Raw genomic sequence first — 23,159 nt, 5'->3', positions numbered from 1 at the left:
GAAACCCCACTAGTTTTTGCAATTGGACAAACATCCAGCCAGGGACTGAGATGACATTCTACCATTTTGTAGATGACCATAACCTCTACACGCAGTACTCTTGGGGCTTCCCAACATGTGATTTGGTGGTGAGGGAAGCATCTGCCTCCCTTCCCTGTAAAAGAGGTCTGAATAGGCCAGAGGCAGATCACAGACCAGTTGGTGGTCCAGCCAATTTTCAGTAATTCCTATGGAGCTGGGTCCAGCACCAATGTCTGCAGTATGGAGGAGGTTGTCACTCAATGCCCAAGCTTTGAGGTCTCAAATTCTAAGACAAGAGGACATCTCCCATTCCACATGTTCTTATAGATTCAAAGTGGCTTTTTAATAAAGTATCTTAAATGAAAATTTATCTTTCTGAATTGCCACCCAACTAAGTGGGGAGGAGAGATCCAAAATAAAGGGCTTAAGGGCCTCACCTCAAATGGCTCTGTCCCTTTACAATGAAACTGTCCTTTTGAGCTTCTGTGGTCTAGTCTACGTGGAAAGGGCATAAGGCAAAGGTAATTAAAAGGTTCATGGGAGTAAGAGCAGTGCAGCACTATCCTAACTGCATTGTTCCTGGTGTGAATAAATTAATCTGTTTCAGTCACTGCACTGGCAAACTAGTCCAGGTACCGTATCACACTAGAATATAAAAACCCTTACATAGTAAAAGTGGTAAACGTATTCTGCATTAACAATGAATTAGGACACTGTCAGTATTTCTTTTTTTTTTTTTTTTTTTTTGAGACAGAGTCTCGTTCTGTCACCCAGGCTACAGGCGCCCGCCACCACGCCCGGCTAATTTTTTTGTATTTTTAGTAGAGACGGGGTTTCACCATGGTCTCGATCTCCTGACCTCGTGATCCGCCCGCCTCGGCCTCCCAAAGTGCTGGGATTACAAGCGTGAGCCACCGCGCCCGGCGCACTGTCAGTATTTCTACTAGCTAATTAGAAAAGCTAGAGTCCTCATATTTGGAAGATGGCTTCACTGACACTTTCTTTAGGATTTAGGAACATAAAATCAAACCATAAATACTGTGTTTGCTTTTGGGGGTTTTGTGGGGGGTTGTTTTGGGATTTTTGTTTGTTTAGTATTTTTGAGACTGAGTTTCGCTCTGTCGCCCAGGCTGGAGTGCAGTGGTGAGATCTCGGCTCACTGCAAGTTCAAGCGATTCTCATGCCTCAGCCTCCCAAGTAGCATGCACCACAATGCCTGGCTAATTTTTGTGTTTTTAGTAGAGAAGGGGTTTCACCACGTTGTCCAAGCTGGTCTTGGATTCCTGGGCTCAAGCGATCCACCTACCTCAGCCTCCCAAAGTGCTGGGATTACAGGTGTGAGCCACCATGCCCACCGGGGTTTTTACAATTTCTAAGTAAATTTAATGATCAGGAAGATAATTAATCCTGCAAATAACACATAACTTATCTTTCTTATTCTAATTTTATACATAAATGTGTGATTAGGTAGTGGTTCAAAAAAGCTAAACTCCATAGCCAGAAAGTCAGAAAGCCTGATTCCACACTCAACCCTGGGACTTCCTGGTTGTATAATTTTGGACAAATCACTTCATCTCACTCAGCCTTGGTTTCCTAATTTGTAAAACAGCAATGATTTTAAAAAATTTGAAAGGTTGTTATGTTTTGTAAAAGGACTGCAAATCACTTTGTAACTATTAGTTTTCTCTCTCCTTAAAAACACACTTTTTTTCTGGTAGATCACATAAACCGAATTTATCCGAATAATTAGGAGCATAGTCTTTAAAGTCAGACAGACTCATTAATCATCCAATGCCAGTAAGTATTTGCTGAATAAATAAATTAATGAAATACTTTCTCAGTTTTATACTATATCAAAAACCATAGTCAAATTATGCATCCTCTCGAAGCCTCAATATCCATGTATGTAAAATATACAAAAAGAATGCCCACTTCAGTGATTCTCAATCACAGCACATATTAAAAACCAAACAGTTTCTGATTCAGTAGGTCTGAGGCAAGACCTGGACAATTGCATTTAAACTTCATGTGTATTTGGAAACTGACCCACAGCTGAGAACCACTATGCTCCCTCTGAGGGCTGTTGTGAGGATTAAATGAGATAATGTCTGAAGGCATTTCATGTATTAGCACATGTTTAATACATACAAATATATAGATTATACCCTTCTTTTATAAACCCATTTTATATATATTTATTCAGTAAATTATACAATACATTTAAGAATTAATAAGTGAATTATTAAAGCAGTGGTTCTCAAACTTCAGCATGATTCTAATGGGGGATTCATAGAATACAAATTGACAGACCTCACCCTCAGAGCTTCTTCTGACTCAGTAGCTCTGAGGGGAAGTTCAAGAATTGCCTTTCCAACAGGTTCCCAAGTGATGCTGCTCCAGGGATGACACTTTGAGAACCACTACCTAACAAAAACTTTAATCATATTTGTGATGGCTCATTTTATGGGTCAACTTGACTGGTCCACAGAGCGCCCAGATACTTGGTTAAACATTATTCTGGATGTATCTATGAGGGTGTTTCTGGATGAGATTAACATTCAAATCTGTAGGCAAAGTTAAGTAGATTGTCCTGCCTAATATGATGGGCATCATCCAATCCTTTAGAGGCCTGAACAGAACAAAAAGGAGAAGTAAGGGAGAATCTGCTTTCTCTGCTTGTTTTTGAGCTGGGTTGTCAGTCTTCTGCATTCAGACTGGAATATACCACCAGCCGCTCTTCTGGGTCTCCAGTTTGCACACAGTAGATAGGGGATTTCTCAGTCTCCAAAATCAGAAGAGCCAATGCCTTATAAATCTCTTTCTGTATGTATATATATGTGTGTGTGTGTTTGTGTGTATCTGCCTGTGTGTGTCCTACTGATTCTGTTTCTCTGGCGAACCCTAATACAATATCTAAGAAATTATGTACATATAAAATTTAAAATGACAGGCAGAAAATACAATATCAAAATGCTATATTTTAGATGTCTGGAGTTTGATTTTTTTTTGTTTGATGACTTGAAATATAGTCTCATATGATTACTCCCTTCTCAACAAGGCCTTAACTGACACCTTTTCCTCTAGGGTGAATGGGAAGACTACACCTTTGCAGTTCCACAATACCATATATTGACTTAAGATATATGATTGCACTTAACAGCCATGAATTGAAATGGACCAATAAGGCATTACTTCCTATCTTTAATAGAAAGCAAAGTCCTTGAAGGCAGAAATCAGATCATAGTGCCTGCAGACAGCCAATAAAATGCTTAGTGAATGCATGAAATAAAGTAAATTACTCTACTCAATTTGGAATAGAGTAAGTTTTGTGATTTTTTTTAAGTCTTATGGTAACTCCACGGGAAACTCTAGACGTAGATAGAGTTATCTCTCAGCTCTTTTATTAAAGCAGCAGTTCTCAAAATGCAGAGCTGGGGCAGGCTGGTGCCCCCCAGAAGACATTTGGCTATGTCAGGAGGCATTTTTGTATGTCACAACTGAAGAGGGTCCTAAAAACATCTAGTGAATGAAAGTCAGGGACGCTGCTAAACATCCTACAATGCCCAGGACAGCCACCGACAACAAAATGTTCAGCCTAAAATGTCAAAGGTGTCTAGGTTGGGAAACTCAGCATTAGAGGAATGCAGCTGAGCTAATTAAGCAAGGTTCCTAACCCTTCTCCCATCACCCTCCTAAACAAAAGTTTGGCCTTAAGTAAAAGAATATCAATAGCAGCAACTTACACGTGTATAACAATTTGTTTTACAGATAACATTTTGCAACCTGAGGCTCAAGGTCACAAGGGCTCAAGTTAGTGGTAGATTAGGAGTAAAACGTATTCTTACCCTGAGCCAAACACACTTAAACACTTTCTCCTTAACTCCTGGCCAGTTCATTCATCATTTAATCTGAACCTCATCAGTAGCTGCCTCATCAGTGCTTTCTCAAGTTACCTCAATTTCTGAGCCTAGACAAGATCACCTGTGTCAAGAGATCCCTTTCCTCCAGTTGTTGTTTTGGTAATAAATTTTTATGATTTTCTTTAATTCAGTTATGTGGCTTAGCTCTTTTGCACATTAGGCCTCTTTTAAAATATATATTAAGTCTAATATTGGTTTAAAACATTTTTCAATAAAGCCTGATTGAAAGATAATGAAATGGCAACTTTCACAGTCAAGAGCAGGACAAACAACCAGTTGTGACCTTCCCTTTTTCCTTTTCAGTTGAGGAAACAGCTCCTGGAACAGCCTTCTGCAATCAACACAACCTCTTGGAGGTTTTACTGTCTCTGGCACTCGCAGGTTCCCCTGTTCTCACTCTCTCTCTCTGTTTCCTTGCTGTGAAAAACGTGTTGACCGTTAGGCATATGGCAGAATAATTGGATTTCAGGCAAGCCAGTGTGGGAAACCAGAAGGCAAATCTGGTCATTTGTGGGTATACACAGGACAAAGAAAAAGGAGTATAGAAAAACAGAGGCTGTCCCGGAGGTAAGCTGAGGCTGAAGGTAGTTTACTCGATAGAGCACCGTTGCTGTAAGACAAAGTAAACTTTGACTATGTTGCAGCATTCTCGTATCCAAAAAAGTGGAGTTACGAGAAGGAAAGAAAGAAGGGATGAAGGAAGGAAGGAGGGAGGAAGGGAAGGAAGGAAGGAGGGAAGGAGGGGAGGGAGGGAGGGGGGGAGGAAGGCGACAGGGAGAAAGAAAGGGATGGAGTAAAGGGGAAGGGGAAATGGAATGAGCATTTATTGAATACCCACTATATATGACTTTGCTATTTGTCATGTCATTTAATCCTCACCATAGTCCTGTAAGGTAGGTAATATTGTCTCCATTTTTTTCAGATAAGAAGAGTGAAGTTGAAAGAGGTTAAGTAATGTGCCCAAAATCACAGAGCTGGGATTGGAACACATATCTGCCCGATCCAAAAGTCCGAAAAAAAGAAAGAAAATGGTTAGGTTCTGGAAAGATGTGGGGTTTTTTCTCCCCACCCCCAGAGATATATATATGTATGTATTTTATTTTATTTTTTTTATTTTTTTTTTTGAGACGGAGTCTCACTCTGTCACCCAGGCTGGAGTGCAGTGGCGCAATCTCGGCTCACTGCAAGCTCCGCCTCCCGGGTTCATGCCATTCTCCTGCCTCAGCCTCTCCGAGTAGCTGGGACTACAGGCGCCCGCCACCACGCCCGGCTAATTTTTTTGTATTTTTAGTAGAGACGGGGTTTCACCGTGGTCTTGATCTCCTGACCTCGTGATCCGCCCGCCTCAGCCTCCCAAAGTGCTGGGATTACAAGCGTGAGCCAAAAATTTTTAAAACATATTAAGAAAAATCATTTGGGGAACATTGTACCCGGCATGATAGAAAACTGAATTGAGACATGGGATTGTTCTTCCTGAAATAAGATACCTGGTTCCTATACTTACTTCATACTGTTTTTTTTAAAAAAAAAACAGATAATATTTTTTACATTTATTTCTTCCACAAATAATTGGAAACACTAAGTGAAAGGCACTGTGCTAGTCACCACTGAAGGTATAACTGTGAACAAGGCATGAAATTTACAGTCTAGTAGAGAAGAAAAGTAAACATGCAATTATGATAGAGTTTGATAAATATTGTAACAAGTGAAACCTCAAGGAGGTACGGGAACAAGTTAATATCGACAAAGAGAAATGCTAGAGTTTCAGGTTGAGGCTTAAGGCATGAGTATGCAAAGTGAAAACCCCTTTCTTCCACAGAAGAAGTTAGAAGTCAACGTTAAGTTTGGAGAAACTGCATTCACGCTCACACTCTCTCTCTCTCTTTCTCTCTCTCTCTCTCAAACAATACTCTAATTCCAGACAATAAAAGAGAGACCTCTGCCACTTAATCTGCCATGTCATTCATTAAAACAGAGCTAATTCCATAATATGTGGCAAAAAGCAGCATTGGACTAAAAGCCAGATCTGAATTTTCATCTAGGCTTGCCAGCGTGCTGGCTATGTGACTGTGGGAAAGTAAGTTTAACTTCCCTGAGCCTAAGTTTCCTTATCTGCTAAGGGAGTTAAGCTAAACCATTTTTAAGTCTCTCCCACTTTTAATACTCTCTGTAGTTCTAACTCTAATGACTACTCAACATAGCGTAGCTTGCTAATCAGAAATTTGTTTGATAAACTGTCTTAGGACTTTAGACTTTTGAATATTTATGGAGAGAGAGAGCAAGCTGGTATAATGGAAAGCTCTACCCATCGTCCTGCCAGCAAGAATATCCAATTAACAACTATCTACGCAGAAAAAACACCCTCATAAGAACCAAGAACCAAAGTCAGGCGAGCACACATAGTATCTGGTTTTACCTTCATTATCACTGAAAGCAGCACTAAAGAGATAGAAAAAACAGTCCTGAATCACCAATGCCACCCTGCCCCCACCTCTGGCAGCAGCTGTGTGGTGCTGAGAGCATCTCTGTGTGCTAGGGGAGAGAGAACACAGCAATTGGGGGGCATTGAACTCAGTGATGTTCTGTGAGAGCAGAAAGAAAAACCCAGATCAAACTCAGCTGATGCCCCTTGCAGAGAGAGCATTTAAACTAGCCCTAGCCAGAGGGGAATTGTCCATCTCAGCAGTCTGAACTTGAGTGCCTGGAAACCTCACCACCTAGCGCCAAAGTGCTCTTGGTCTCTAAGTAAATGTGAAAGGCAGTCTAGGCCATAAGGACTGCAACTCCACAACTTGTAGGCAAGACCTAGGGATGAAATAGGCCCAGAGACAGTAGATTAGGGGGGCACACGACGTACTGAGACACCAGCTGGGGTAGCCAAGGGAGTGCTGGCATCACCCTTCCCCTAACCCCTGACTGCTCAGCTCCGGGCTCAAAAAGAGACTCCTTCCTTCTGCTTGAGGACAGGAGAGAGAAGAGTGAGGAGGATTTTGTCTTGCATCTTGGATACCAGCTTAGCCACAGCAGGATAGGTCAGCATCATGAAGCTCTGTTCTAGGCCCTAGCTGACAGATGACAATTCTAGACATACCCTGGGCCAGAAGGGAACCTGCTGCCTTAATGGAAAAAATCCAGTCTTGCCAGCATTCATCACCTGCTAACTACCTAAATAACCAGCAGCGATACCCAGGTACTACATCGAGGGCCTTGGTAAGCCTCTGAGACTTGCTGGTTTCAAGTACCAACACTGCCACAGAGGCATACAGCACCAGTGGGCTCTTGGGGTCCCCAATTCCAGGACTTGACTCTTGGACAGCATTTCCGAACCTGCCCTGGGGCAGAGAGGAGCCCACTGCCCTGAGGGGAGTCCAGTCTCAGGCTAAGCAGCGTTCGCAGAGTCCTTGGGCCTTAAGGGAACATGGCTGATAGTCTAGCAGTACTCCTCATGGCCAGGGGTGGTGGTGGCTATGGGGTGAGGTTCTGCCTTTGGAAAAGGGGAAGGAAGAGTGGGAAGGACTACATCTTGCAGTTTGAGTGCCAGCTCAGCAACGATAAATAGAAAATCAGATAGACTCCTGAGGTTTTTGATTCTAGTGCCTGACTCCCAGATAGCACTTCTGAACCCACCTGGAGCTTAGGGGACCCCACTACCCTGAAGGGAAGGAGACAGGCTTTGCGACCTGCTGGTTTTAGAGCCCCAGGGCCTTGAGTGAAGATAGGCAGTAGCCAGGGAGTAGTTCCAGCAGGACTTTGGAGAGACCCAGCGCTGGGCTTGCATCAGGACTGACTCAAAGCAGTCATACTGGTGGTGGCCACAGGAGCTTTAGGTGGCTCAGAACAGAGAGAGACTGTATGTTTGGGAGAAAGTAAGGGAAATAAACAAGAGTCTCTGCCTGGTAATCCAGAGAATTCTCCTGAATCTTATCCAAGACTAACAATGTTGTACCTCTATGAGTCTCCCCCTAAGGTGGGAGAAAGTGAGAGAAATCACCTTCACTAAAGGAAGACAAGAAGGAAGAAAAGACCACAAAATAATCTGAAAACAAATAACAAATGGCACGAGTAAGTTCTTACTTAACAATAACATTAAATGTAAATAGACTAAACTCTCCAATCAAAAAACATAGAGTGGTTAAACCCACTTGATCACAGTGGAGTAACTTTTTGATATGCTGTTGGATTTGATTACCTAGTATTTTGTTAATAATTTTTGCATCTGTGTTCATCAGGGACATTGTTCTGTAGTTTTCTTTTTATGTTATGTCCTTTTTTGGTTTTGGTATCATGGTGATAACAAAGACAAGTCAAAAATAGAAAACTACAGGCCAATATCTCTGATGAATATTGATGCAAAATACTAGCAAACCAAACTCAACAATACACTAGAAAGATCATTTATAATGACTAACTGGGATTTACCCCTGGGATGCCAGAATGGTTCAACATATGCAAATCAAGCAACATGATACATCATATCAACAGAATGAAGGATAAAAATCATATGATAATTTCAATTGATGCTGAAAAAAGCATTTTATAAAAGTCAACATCCTTTCATGATAAAAAAAAAAAAAAACCTCCAAAAACTGGGGATAGAAGGAACACAACTCAACAGAATAAAAGCCACATATGACAGATCCACAGCTAGTGTCTACTGAATGGGGAAAAACCAAAAGCCTTTCCTCTAAGATATGGGACATGACAAGGATGCCCACTGTCAACATTTTATTCAACATAGTACTGGAAGTCCTAGCTAGAACAATCAGACAAGAGAAAAATATAAAGGGCATCCAAATTGGAAAGGAAGAAGTCAAATTATCCTTGTGTGCAGATGATATGATCTTATATTTGGATAAACCTAAAGACTATTAGAAAACTATTAGAGCTGATAAATTCAATAAAGTTGCGGGATACAAAATTAACATAAAAAATCAGTAACATTTCTATATGCTAACAGTGAACAATGCAAAAAGGAAATTTAAAAAGTAATCCAATTATAATAGCCACACATAAAATTAAATACTTAGGATTTAACCAAGGAAATGTAAGATCTCTAAAATGAAAACTATAAAATACTGATGAAGGAAATTGAAGAGGACACCAAAAAATTGAAAAATATGAATATTGTTAAAATGTCCATACTATGCAAAGCAATCTACAGATTCAGTGCAATCCCTATCAAAATAACAATGACATTCTTCACAGAAATAGAAAAAACAATCCTAAAATTTATATGAAACCACAGAAGACCCAGAATAGCCAAAGCTATCCCAAGCAAAAAGAACAAAACTGGAGGAATCACATTACCTGATTTCAAATTATACTACAGAGCTACAGTAAGTAAAACAGCATGGTACTGGCATAAAAGCAGACACATAGAGTAATGGAACAGAATAGAGAACCCAGAAAGAAATCTACACACTCACAGTGAACTAATTTTCAACAAAGGTGCCAAGAATATATACTAGGGGAAAGAGATTCTCCTCAACAAATGGTGCTGGGAAAACTGGACATCTATATACAGAAGAATTAAATTAGACCCCTATCTCTCATCATATACACAAATCAAATCAAAATGGATTAAAGAAATCTAAGACCTCAAACTATGAAACTACTACAAGAAAACATTGGGAAAACTCTCCAGGACATTGGTCTGGGCAAAAATTTCTTGAGCAATATCCCACAAGCACAAGCAACCAAAGTAAACATGTACAAATGGGATCATATTAAGTTTAAAAGTTTCTACACAGCAAAGGATACAATCAACAAAGTAAATAGACATCCCACAGAATGGGAGAAAATATTTGCAAGCTACCCCTCTGACAAGGGATTAATAACCAGAATACACAAGGAACTCAACACTAAAGGAAAATGCCTATTAATCCAATCAAAACATGGTCAAAAGATTTGAACTGACTTTTCTCAAAAGACACAGAAATGGCAAACAGGCATATGAAAAGTTACTCAAAACCATTGCTTATCAGAGAAATACAAATCAAAACTAAAATGATATATCATCTCACCCCAGTTAAAATGACTTATATTCAAAAGACAGGCAATAACAAATGTTGGCATGGATGTGGAGAAAAGGGAACCCTTGTACACTTTTGGTGGGAATGTAAATCAGTACAACCACAAAGAAGAACAGTTTGGAGGTTCCTCAAAAAACTAAAAGTTGAGCTACTATATGATCCAGCAATCCCACTGCTAGATATATACCCAAAAGAAAGGAAATCAGTATATCAAAGAGATATATGCACTCTTATGTTTGTTGCAGCATTGTTTACGATAGCTAAGGTTTGGAAGCAACCTAAGTATCCATCAACACATGAATGGATAAAGAAAATGTGGGACATATACACGATGGAGTACTATTCAGCCATAAAAAAAGATGAGATCCTGTCATTTGCAACAACACAGATGGAACTGGGGATTATTATGTTAAGTGAAATAAGCAGGCACAGAAAGACGAGTGTCACATGTTCTCACTTATTCATGGGATCTAAAAATCAAAATAATTGAACTCATGGAGATAGAGTAGAAGGAGTTACCAGAGGCTGAGAAGGGTAGTCGGGGGATGGAGGGAAGTGGCGATAGTTAATGGGTACAAAAAATAGAAAGATTTAATAAGACATACTATTTGATAGCACAACAGGGTGACTATACATTTTAAAATAAGAAAAAATGTAATTGGATTGTTTGCAGCTCAATGGATAAATGCTTGAGAAGATGAATACCCTATTCTTCATGATGTGCTTATTTCACATTGCATGCCTATAATAAGACATCTCACATACCCCATAAATATATACACCTACCGTGTATCCGTAGGAATTAAAAATAAATAAAACACTTTAGATCTTTACATTGAGACTATTTCAAGTTGCATCATTTAAAAATTATGCTGAGCCCAAGTCACATGAATTTTACAACCAATATTAAACAAGGTAAGAAAAACTGACATCATAAATGGAGATATATCAGCTTTTGAAAAATCCCAAAATGAAGTTCTGAAGGGAAAATAAAGAACATGTTTAAATATAGCATGAGAGTGTTCTAAGTCGGATCCAAATGTCATTAGTGTCTCCAAATGAAATTTTAAAAGATAGAATTACCCCATTTTGTATTATATTATCTGACTGCTTATACAGTAGAAAAATAGTAAGACTTAAAAAATTAGAAAAGCTGAATTTTGGTCTTAATATTATTTTATTCATAGGTCAGCATTTTTTAAATTATCAGTATGTCAACTGTAAAATGGTATTCAAAATTATAATGAAATCATCAAGTGATATGTAAATTGATAGTAAGCAACAGAAATTCTATGCTTTCTTATCTTTAGAAATAAGAAAATTAACATTTTCAAATTTACTCTGCCTTTTGAAAATTAATTAGCTAACATTTATGAAGTTTTTATACCTTGGAAGAAAACTAATGATGTAACAGAAAAAGGCAGAGGGAAGATGGTACTTTTTTTTTTATCATGTTAGTAAAAAAGAAAGATTATTAAACTAACAATGTTAACCAGTAACAACCTGAAAATAAAGTCAATACTTATTTTTTCATAAACGATTAGTGAGGGTAGATAAAATCAATATTTCAGTGTATATTTTGCCCCTGATTTCAGTAAAACATATAAGGCTGAAAACAAATTATAAATTCATTTTAAAACCCTTAAAATTATATTTGGTGTTACAACTCTGAAGTTTTTAGTGTGACCATTTTCAATAAATTACTTTTTGTTAACCAAGACTAACCCAAAATAAGAAAATAATTATATCAAAAGAAGAAAGAAAGGGAGGTAGGGAGGGAGAAAGGGAAGAAAATATACCTCTTCAAGTGCTTCAGAAATAATTCTAGAGTAATAAGTTTTAAAGATTCCAAATGTGGAAAAGTCATCTATTAAGTATTAACTAAAGACTAACTCCAGGTTGACAGTGATGTATTCTCTGGAAAAGACTTTGCCTAAGGGCAGCTTTTCACACTTTATTCACACACACATCCCATCCCATTGTCTATATTTTGAAATCAGAAATTTTCCTGCCCAAAGCATACCAGATTTCAATATTTCAAAAACGTCTCAAAGGCCCTGACCCATAAATTATTTATTCCCTGTGGATCATGGAAACAACTTTTTCACTACAATTAAAAAAAAAAACTTCTGATGAGTTAGATAGTTTCCTATTTGAAACCTGAAAGAAATGAAAACCATAATAGTTAATCGATTATCCAGAAATAGATTCATGGTATTGATTATTCAGGCATGATCTGAAAATTCTTACTACTACAGAAACAAGCAATATCTACTCTGAACTATGTCTGTAAATTTCAGCTCACTGGCTGGCACCAGTACTCTTCCATTCGCTTGCATAATTTTTAAAAAACTGCATCTTAAAACTTATTCATATGTTCATTTAACAAATAATTATTAAACACTTTCTAAGTGCTAGGCACCAGTAGAAAGATTTAATAGTCTCTACTTTCAAGAAGTTTATGGCTTAATTTTATATTCATGTAGAAATGTACCATCAATAAAGGAAGAATAGGACAGAAAGAAAAATGAATGATATTTGAAATATAAGCCTTAAAAGTTCCTGTTAAAAAGAGATAATTTAGCATCACATTCATTTGTACCTTTTCCCTTAGAACTCAAGCTAATATTACATATCTGACCTATTGACTAGCTTTCTGGGAATTTCTAACATCATTCGAAAAGAACACTATTAAGATTTACAGCTAATATCGAATCTTCTAATAACCAATTGGTACAAGTCCCTGAATATATTAATAGCAAATTCACTTTTTCTTTTTCTTTCACGGGCCCACACTTAACCTTTAGGCTCAGATGATACTGAGTTTCTTCAAACTAAAGTGATAGTTCAACACAGTAGACACGCGCGCGCACACACACACACACACACACAATGTAATGTTCACAAGAGAAAATTGAATCCCTGAGCAGACCAATAATGAGCTCTGAAATAGAGGCAGTAATAAATAGCCTACCAAACAAAAAAAAGTTGAAGTTGCACCAGACAGATTCACAGTTGAATTCTACCAGATGTACAAAGAAGAGCTGATACCATTCCCACTGAAACTATTCCACAAAATTGAGGGAGGGAGAGTGACTCCTCTCTAACTCATTTTATGAGGCTAACATCATCCTAATACCAAAACCCGGCAGAAATAAACCAGAAAAAGAAAACTTCAGGCCAATATCTTTGATGAACATCCATGCAAAAATCCTCAGCAAAATACAGTCAAACCAGATCCAGCAGCACATTAAAAAGCTTATCCGCCATGATCAAGTAGGTTTTATCCCTGGGATGCAAGGTTGCTTCAACATATGCAAATCAATAGTGATTCATCACATAAACAGAACTAAAAACAAAAACCACATGATTATCTCAATAGATGCAGAAAGGGCTTTTGATAAAATTCAACATCCATTCATGTTAAAAATTCTCAATAAACAAGGTAGTGAAGGACCCTACCTCAAAATAATAAGAGCCATATACAACAAACCCACAGTCAGCATTATACTGAATGGACAAAAGCTGGAAGCATTCTCTTTGAAAACCAGCACAGGACAAGGATGCCCTCTCTCACCACTCCTATTTAACATAGTATTAGAAGTCCTGGCCAGGGAAATCAGGCAAGAGAAAGAAACAAAGGCATTCAAGACCAGCCTGGGCAACATGGCAAAACCCTGTCTCTACAAAAAAAAATACAAAAATTAGCTGGACATGGTGGCGCTTGCCTGTAGTCCCAGCTACTTGGGAGGCTGAAGTGGGAGGATGGCTTGAGCCTGAGAGGTGGAAGTTGCACTGAGCCAAGATCATGCCACTGCACTCCAGCCTGGGCAATAGAGCCAGACTTTGTCTCAAAAAAAAAAAAAAAAAGCCACAAAAAGAACAAAATACCAAGGAATAAATCTAACGGGGGGTGAAAGAGCTCTACAAGTAGAACTACAAAACACTGCTCAAAGAAATCACAGATAACACAAAAAAATGGAAAAATATTCCATGCCCATGGACAGAAAGAATCAATATTGTTAAAATGGCCATGCTGCCCAAAGCAACTTATAAATTCAATGCTAATCCTATTAAACTAGCATTGATATTCTTCACTGAACTAGAAAAAATATATTTCAAAATTCATATAGAACCAAAAAAGAGCCCAAATAGCCAAGGCAATCCTCCACAAAAAGAGTAAAGCTGGAGGCATCATGCTACCCAACTTCAAACTATACTATAGGGCTACAGTAACTAAAATACCATGGTACTGTTACAAAAACAGACACATAGACCAATGGAACAGAATAGAGAACCTAGAAATAAGACTTCACACCTACAACTATCTGATCTTCAGCAAACCTGACAAAAACAAGCAATGGGGAAAGTATTCCCTAAATGGTGCTGGGGTAACTGGCTAGCCATATGCAGAAGATGGAAACTGGACCTCTTTCTTACACCGTATACAAAAACTAACTCAAGGTGGATAAAAGACTTAAATATAAAACCTAAAAGTATAAAGTCCAGAAAGACAATGTAGGCATTACCATTCAGAACATAGGCATGGGCAAAGATTTCATGATGAAGTTGCCAAAAGCAATTATAACAAAAGAAAAACTTGAAAAATGGGATCTAATTAAACTAAAGAGCTTCTGCACAGCAAAAGAAACTATCAACAGAGTAAAAAGAAAACCTAGAGAATGGGAGAAAATTTTTGCAACTATGCATCCAACAAAGGTCTAATATCCAGCATCTATAAGGAACTTAAACAAATTTACAAGGAAAAAAACCATAAAAAAGTAGGCAAATGATATGAACACTTTTCAAAAGAAGACCTACATGCACCCAACAATCATATGAAAAAAATCTCAATATTACTGATCATTATAGAAATGCAAATCAAAACTACAATCTCACACCAGTCAGAATGGCTATTATTAAGAAGCCAAAAAATAACAGATGCTGGCAAGGTTGTGGAGAAAAAGGAACACTTATACACCATTGGAGGGAGTGTCAATTAGTTCAACCATTGTGGAAGACAGTGTGGCAATGCCTCAAAGAGCTAAACAGAGAAATAACATTTGACCCAGCAATCCCATTACTGGGTATATACCCAAAGGAATATAAATTGTTCTATTATAAAGACACATGTACACGTATGTTCACTGCAGCACTATTCACAATAGCAAAGACATGGAATCAACCTAAATTCCCATCAATGATAAACTGAATAAATAAAATGTGGTACATATACACCATGGAATACTATGCAGCTATGAAAATGAAAAAGATCATGTCCTTTGCAGGGACATGAATAGAGCTAGACGCCATCATCCTTAGCAAACTAACACAGGAAAAGAAAACCAAATACTGAGTGTTCTCACTTACAAGTGGGAGCTAAATGATGAAAACACACGGACACATAGAGGGAAACAACACATATTGGGGCCTATTGAAGAGTGGAAGGTGGGAGGAGGGAGAGGATCAGGAAAAGTAACTAATGGGTACTAGGCTTAACACATGGGTGATGAAATAACCTGTACAACAAACCCCCATGACACAAGTTCACCTATGTAACAAACCTGCACATGTACCCCAAGCTTAAAATAAAAGTTAAAAAAGACTATTCACAAACAAATATATATATAATGTTCTTTAGACTATTATATTTCCATAGAAAACTCAGTTAATTATGCCAGTTATGCTAAATCAATGCAATTGAATATTACCAAACCATTTAAAATAAAATTATGAAAATATATTAAAATATAGAGAAATATATATGTATCTGTGTTATGTCCAAAATTACACTTGACATTTTGGATTAAAGGATAAATTATGCACAATCAAAATGCTCGCATTGCTCATACCCTAATAATGGGTATCTAGGAAGGGACAGAAAGACTGGTAGCAACCCTAGGAAAGAGATGACAGTTTCTAGACAACTGGCTTGGAAATAGAGCACTGTTTTTTCAAGCATCAATGTACAGGCTGGCTGGCCTAAAACTAACTGATAGCGCATCAACAGAACAACTGGAGACAGAAGTGGACCAGAGCGACACTCTAACCTGGGATGTTAAGCCACTGACTGATTTGCGGTCAGGTTTTTGGTTGCTTTTGCTTCAGTGCAGAAGTAGGGCTGAAGACCCATGTGAAGATTGAGAAAGGAGATGGATGTGTAAACTCTACATTTAAATTGATATAAGAGCACTAACAGAGGTATATGAAAGACGTTATGGGAGCAATGAGAAGGAAATGCTTAATTTGAAGGTGGTAGTCAGAGAAGATGTGAAATTTTACAGAGAAATTGACATTTGTGCTGAATCTTGGAAAAAAATAGAAATTTTCAGAATTATACATATGCACACACACACACATACAAACCATCCAAAACAATAGCATCATCAAGGCAGAGAAGCATAAAGAATGTGTGTGGCCCCCAGTATTTAGTGTGGTCGGATCATTAAGATTAGGGTGAATGTGGGAAGTGGTCGAAATGAACCTGGAAGGGTAATCATAGGTCAGATTCTAGACTTGGATGCTTTGCTACAGAATTTTGATTTTGTCTTGTGTAGCCAATGAAAAGCCATTATTGGATTTTAGGGATATGAAATGACCAGATTTGTCTTTCAGGAGTGTCATAAGTGCAAGAGTTTCTTAATTGCAGTAGAGTAAAAAATAAATTGGAGGAAATCTAGGTCGAAAGCAAGGAGACCCCTTAGTGCATAGGTGGTCTAATCCATACTAGAAATGATGAACACTTACTCAGATCTGTGGCAGCAGAGATAGAGAAAAGTAGATACTTAGGATCAAGAGTAGTGACTGACTTTATCAGTTTGAGCAGAGCCTGAAAAGAGAACGTGAGAGGGAATATGGAGTCAAGGATTCTTAGCTTGTGCAAGCAGACAGATAAAGATGTCATTATATAAAAGTACAACCATGAAAATTATACATGAACCAAGACTAGATGGTAAACTACAAAAATAAAGGAAAAAAAAGTTGAGTTAGAACAGTAGGACCACTTGTTTTCCAAAATTTTTTCAATGTCATATTGTATGTCTGAAATTGTTTGGGGTTACATCTAGTTTTAAATATTAACTCTGTAAATTATTAGTTTTATAATTTTGAGCAGGTTGTTTAACCTCTGTGAATTGTCTCACCCAAATATTTATTTATTAATCTTGTTTCAAAAAATATTTTAAGTAGTTTATAAAAATAAATACAATTCAGCAAAACAAAGTACAGTCATGTGCCACATAATGACATTTTAGTCAATGACAGACCACATACAGAATAGTGGTCCCATAAGATTATGATATTGTATTTTTATGATACTATTTTTAAGATATACAAATATTTACCATTGTGTTACGATTGTCAAGAGTATTTAATAAAATAGTGTTCTGTGCAGATATATAGCCTAGGAGTGGAGCAATAGGCTATACCACATAGCCTATTTATGTATATAACTAGATATGGCTACACCATCTAGGTTTCTATAAGTACATTCTGTGATGTTTGCATGACAAAATTACCTAATGACACATTTATTAGAATGTAGCCCCATACTTAAGCAATGCATGACTGTGTCTAAAGAGAGACAATGAGAAGAAAGAGTAAAAATATGAGAAACAAAATGAATCAAGTGCATGACTTATGATGACATAACCTTGAGCAAGAAGTGAGCTCAACATTAGTTCTGAGACTTCCTGTCTACCCATAGTGGAAAACACGATGAGTTCCATGAGTCACATTGTTCATTTTGGCTAGCGACATTTCAGAGAAATTTATCCATGAGATCCTCATAATACAGATTCTAAAAACAGTGATCAGCACAAGAAATAACATCCCTTGAATTCATGTCATTTGCAGGGACGTGGATGACGCTGGAAACCATCATTCTCAGCAAACTAACACAAGAACAAAAAAAAAAAAACACCGCATGTTCTCATTCATAAGTGGGAGTTGATCAATGAGAACACATAGACACAGGGAGGGGAACATCACACACTGGGGCTTGTTGGGGGCTGGGCGGCTAGGGGAGGGATAGCATTAGGAGAAATACCTAATGTAGATGACAGGTTGATGGGTGCAGTAAACCACCATGGCATGTGTATACCTATGCAACAAGCCTGCACATTCTGCACACGTACCCCAGAACTTAAAGTATAATAAAAAAGAGAGAGAAATAACATCCTTGAACTTAATACAATGTCAAGTTTCTCAGTGCCAGCCAATATTATAACAGGTAAGCACAAATCAGCAAAAGCACTTCTACAGGGACCAAAATAACACAAGCTGGGTAAAGAGCTATCTCAAGGTCTGACTGATTCCAGGAAAAAGTTTTAGCATATCTAAAGCAATGAAAAGCTTGCATCTTTATTTAGAAAATCTCTCAGAAATTTCCCTTCCATAAAGATCACTCGAGTACATCATCTAACCACCTTCCCACCCCAAGTTGTTTTCCTAATGATTCCTGAGACATTGGTCTGACAATGACAGTTCTCAAAATTCTCAGCCTCAATACAAACAAAATTACAGAGGGCGGGCCGGTGGCGTTGTAATCACAGATTTGGAGGCCGAGGGGATAGGTCAGAAATGACCAGGTGAAACCCCGTTCTAAAAAAAAAACAAAAAAAAGCCGGGGTGGTGGGGGGCCTGTAGTCCAGTATCGAGGTGGGGGGAGAATGGTGAACCGGAGGGAATTGCGGAGTCCGTGCCATGATCCAGCCTGAACACAAAGAGATCCTCTCAGCATAAAAACTCATTAAATAGGGCCAACTGAAGGAAGTCTGAACTTGTGAAAATTCTGAATATTCAGAAGTTATTCCAGTCCTTTAATACAAGCAATTGGCTAAAGAAACTACTCATTAGACTTCCTCAAAGATTTGCTTTAGTAAATGATTTTCTAATTAGTATACTTTTCTACCATTTACTGCTGTTAAAAATTTGAAAATGGGTTGTTTTCCCAAATTGGTTAAATAGGTTAAATGCCTCTCTTGACCTCTGTCAACTTATTTATAATCTATTATTTGCCTACGCTTCATTATACCTAAGGTATTTATTCAGGCAGTGAGAGTTTACAGAAGTTAAAACATAGGGAGCCTTGGTCTTAGAATTAGTCAAGTGAAGGCTATGTCCTTCTTTTGTCTTAGTAATGTTTCCATAGATTATGAAATACAAGTTGGTGTGGGGGAAGTGTGATAATTATTCAATGCAGTTTTCATAAAGTTCAAAAAATAATACGTATTAACGTAAGACTTTCTGAGTGGTTAAGGATTGTGGAGGGGTGAATTCCAAAGCTGTTCTTTATAATTTCAAGCCTATCATACCTCATACAGTTAAGATATCCCTGGACACATCTATTTATGATTAAACATTTTTTAAAGAGCATAATGGTCCTCCTTTAGTCACCAATACTCTTTCACTAAAGCAAAGGTGTTAAATCAGCAGAATCAATTTCATTGCCATGGGTAAAGAATGTGATGACATTCTTTTGCAGCCAAACAAAAGTGTGAATAAGAGGCTGAGATAAATAAGAAAAATGTGTTTCTCACTTTGAAAAGAAGTGTTTCAAAGTGAAAGGTGCTGCTAATACTAGTTTGTGAAGCATCAATGCCCAGTAAGTAGCATTTACCTTTTTTGTTAAATTTTATGACTTTTGATATTTTTAAACTTGTATGTACAAATGTATATAATCATAGGCTAAACTTAAAATAAGTTTTGACTTTCCTGTAAGGCAAATCTAGAGTAGTAATACATTTTTAATAAAATGTAAATTTATTTATGTATATTTAATTTGGGTTTGAGAGTTTTTCAACATTTATTTTAGATTCAGGGGGTACATATACACATTGTTACCTGGTTATATTGTGTAATGATAAGGTTTGGAGTACAGTTGATCCTGTCACCTAGGTACTGAGCATAGTACCCCATAGTTCATTTTTCAACCCTTTCCCCCCACCTCCCTCCCCACTCTAGCAGTCCCAGTATCAATTGTTGCCATCTTTATGTCTATAAGTACCTATTGTTTAGCTCCCACTTATTAGTGGGAGCATGTGGTATCTGATTTTCTGATACTGCATTAATTCATTTAGGATAATGGCTTCTAACTGCATCCATGTTGCTGCAAAGGAAATGATTTTATTCTTTTTTTGGCTATATAGTATTTCATAGTGTATTTGTACCTTTTTTTTTTTTTTATCCAGTTCACTGTTGATGGGCACCTAGGTTGATTCCATGTCTTTGCTATTGTGAATAGTGCTGCAATTAACGTGCGGGTGCATGTGTCTTTCTGGTAGAATTATTTGTTTTTTGGGGATATATGCCCAGTAGTGGGATTGCTAGGTCAAGTGGTAGTTCTGGTTTTAAGCTCTCTGAGAGACCTCCAAACTGCTTTCCATGGTGGCTGAACTAATTTACATTCCCAACAGTGTATAAGCATTCCCATTTCTCTGCAGCCTCACCCAAATATTTTTAAATTTTAATAATAGCTATTCTGACTTACATGAGATGGTATCTCATTGTGATTTTTGATTTGCCTTTCTCTGGTAATTAGTGATGTGGAGCATTTTTTCATGTTTTTTTTTGCTGCTTGTATGTCTTCTTTGTCTTTAATCATACGTCTTCTTTTGAGAAATGTCCATTCATGTCTTTCTTTTGCCTATTTTTAATGGGGTTATTGGTGTTTTACTTGTTCAATTGTTTAAGTTCCTTATAGATTCTAGATATTAGACCTCTGTCAGACGCATAGTTTGTGAATATTTTCTCCCACTCTATAGGTTGTCTGTTTACTCTGTTGATAGTTTCTTTTGTTGTGCAAAAGCTACTCAGTTTAATTAGTTCTCACTTGCAATTTTTGTTTTTGTTGCCTTGCTTTTGAGGACTTAGCCATAAATTTTTCCCAAAGTCAATGTCCAGAATGGTGTTTCCAATGTTTTCTTCTAAGATTCTTATAGTTTGAAGTCTTACATTTAATTCTTTAATCCATCTTGAGTTAATTTTTCCATGTCATACAAGGTAGGGGTCCAGTTGCATTCTTCTTCGTATGGATAGCCAGTTATCCCAGCACCATTTACTGGGTAGAGAGTCCTTTCCCCATTGCTGATTTTGGTTTACTTTGTTGAAGGTCAGCTGGCTATAGGAGTACAGCTTTATTTCTGGGTTCTTTCTTCTGTTCCATTGGTCTATGTGTCTGTTTTTGTACAAGTACCATGCTGTTTTGCTTATTGTAGCCTTACAATATAGTTTGAAGTCAGGTAATGTGATGCCTCTGGCTTTGTTTTTTCTTGGGATTACTTTGCCTATTTGGGCTCTTTATTACTTTATTACTTCCATATGAATTTTAGAATAGTTTTTTTCCAATTCTGTGAAAAATGCCATTGGTAGCTTCATAGAAATAGCATTGAATCTGTAGATTGCTTTGGGGAGTTTGGCCATTTTACTATTCTTCCAATCCATGATCATGGAATGTTTTTCCATTTGTTTCTGTCATCTATGATTTATTTCAGCAGCATTTTGTAGTTTTCTTTGTAGAGACTTTCACTTCCTTGGTTAGAGGTGAAACCAAGAGGTGTGGGTGCGTGTGTGTGTGTACTGTAAATTAGGCTGTGTTCTTCATTTGGCTCTTAGCTTGAAAATTGTTGGTGTAAAGAAATGGTACTGATTTTTGTACATTGATTTTGTATCGTAACACTTTACTGAAGTCATTTTTCAGTTCCAAAAGTCTTTGGCAGTCTTTAGGGATTTCTAGGAGTGATAGTTTGACTTCTTCTTTTCCTATTTGGATGCCTTTTCTTTCTTTCTCTGGCCTGATTGCTCTGGCTTGCACTTCCAGTACTGTGTTCAACAGGAGTGGGAATAGTGGGCATCCTTGTCTTGTTCCAGTTCTCAAGGGGAATGCTTCCTAAAATGTCAATTTGAAAGCCTGATTTTTTTCTTTGACTTTGAACACTGAAAGACAATCCAAAGAACTAGAAAATTTACATTAAAAAACCTGCCTTTTAAGTTTTTAAAAAGCATGAATTTAAAATTACTTCTTTTAAAACTGGATTTTAAATTTTTGATTCTACAAGAAAATTTTCACTCAACAAGCACTTAGGACGAGTTCTGAGTTTCTTCAGAGCCTTTCTTAAAAGATAAAGCACATCTTGAAGGTAGAGTTATTAAGAATGAGAAGGTGGAGAAAAAATAAAATAAAATAAATATAAAGAATGCAGCTCTCATCCAAAATTCTAATGGCCCAAAAAAGCTACAAAAAAAAGATGCCTGAGAAGCCACCCCTCCTTTCACATTAAAAAGCTATAGTGATTTGTAGAGTCAGAGTTTAACAAATCGCCCTATTCTTCATCCTTTCCTTCACTAAGTTGTCAGACAGATGCAGAATAGAAATCAGCAATGTGAAATTGTGGTTCCTCAACTGAATGAGGAATTTTTCACCATGACTTTAATGTTCCTCTGTCGTGGGCCCTAATGGGAAACTACCAAAAGTTATAAAATTCGATTATACTATGGGAATCCACAGAAGGGGGTAAAGAGAAAGCAAAGGCAAAAAAGAAATGTCTTTATTTTGAACCCTAATCATTTATTTAAAAGCTGTGTCTCATCTAAACACAGAACAATGGGATAGGGAAAGCTGCTGCTTCTGGATCCCTTTTTCAGAAGCAGCTTCCTAGCTTCTCTCTGGAAGAAAGGAAAGATGATAGGGCTAGCCCATAGCTTCCCAGCCTTGGCAACATTGACAATTTGCACTAGGCAATCTTTTGTTGTGAGGGGGTACATTATAGAATGTTAGTAGCATCCCTGGTCTCTGCCCATTGGATGCCACTAGCACCACTCCAGTCATGACAATCAAAATTTCTCCAGACATTGTAAAATTGCCCCTGATTGAGAAGCATTAGGCTAGTCCCTGCACAAAATTTTTTTTTAATTTTTCTTTAGTTCTTTAAGATCCTTTCAGGTGAGGGAATGGGCTGCCACAGTCAGCAACAAAATGACTGGCAAACTCTCGTCTCCTGGAAACTTTTTCCTACTATGACATATTTCATTATTTTGTCAGAAAATCCATTTCTATACCTCTCTTAATACTCCATTTAATATTTCTTAAAGATAATACATTTAAAGACATAAAAGAAGATAAAAGAGAAACATCCTAGGCAACATAAGACCATTCTACATTAATTCATCTTACCTCCATAAGAAACTG

The 23,159-nt window shown here is 37.5% G+C and overlaps 1 protein-coding gene across 4 annotated transcripts in view; it reads right to left on the bottom strand.

Moving 5' to 3' along the window:
- The window catches only part of SLC44A5 (solute carrier family 44 member 5), a 392,569-nt gene that overhangs the window by 359,308 nt on the left and 10,102 nt on the right, over positions 1 to 23,159 (bottom strand). The gene's annotated exons all lie outside the window — the stretch shown is intronic.

The sequence above is a fragment of the Hylobates moloch genome, unplaced genomic scaffold (assembly GCF_009828535.3).
Source record: "Hylobates moloch isolate HMO894 unplaced genomic scaffold, HMol_V3 SCAFFOLD_5, whole genome shotgun sequence".
Taxonomy (NCBI): Eukaryota; Metazoa; Chordata; class Mammalia; order Primates; family Hylobatidae; genus Hylobates; species Hylobates moloch.
The sequence above is the reverse complement of the archived record's forward strand: the minus strand, read 5'-3'. Positions and strand labels throughout refer to the sequence as shown.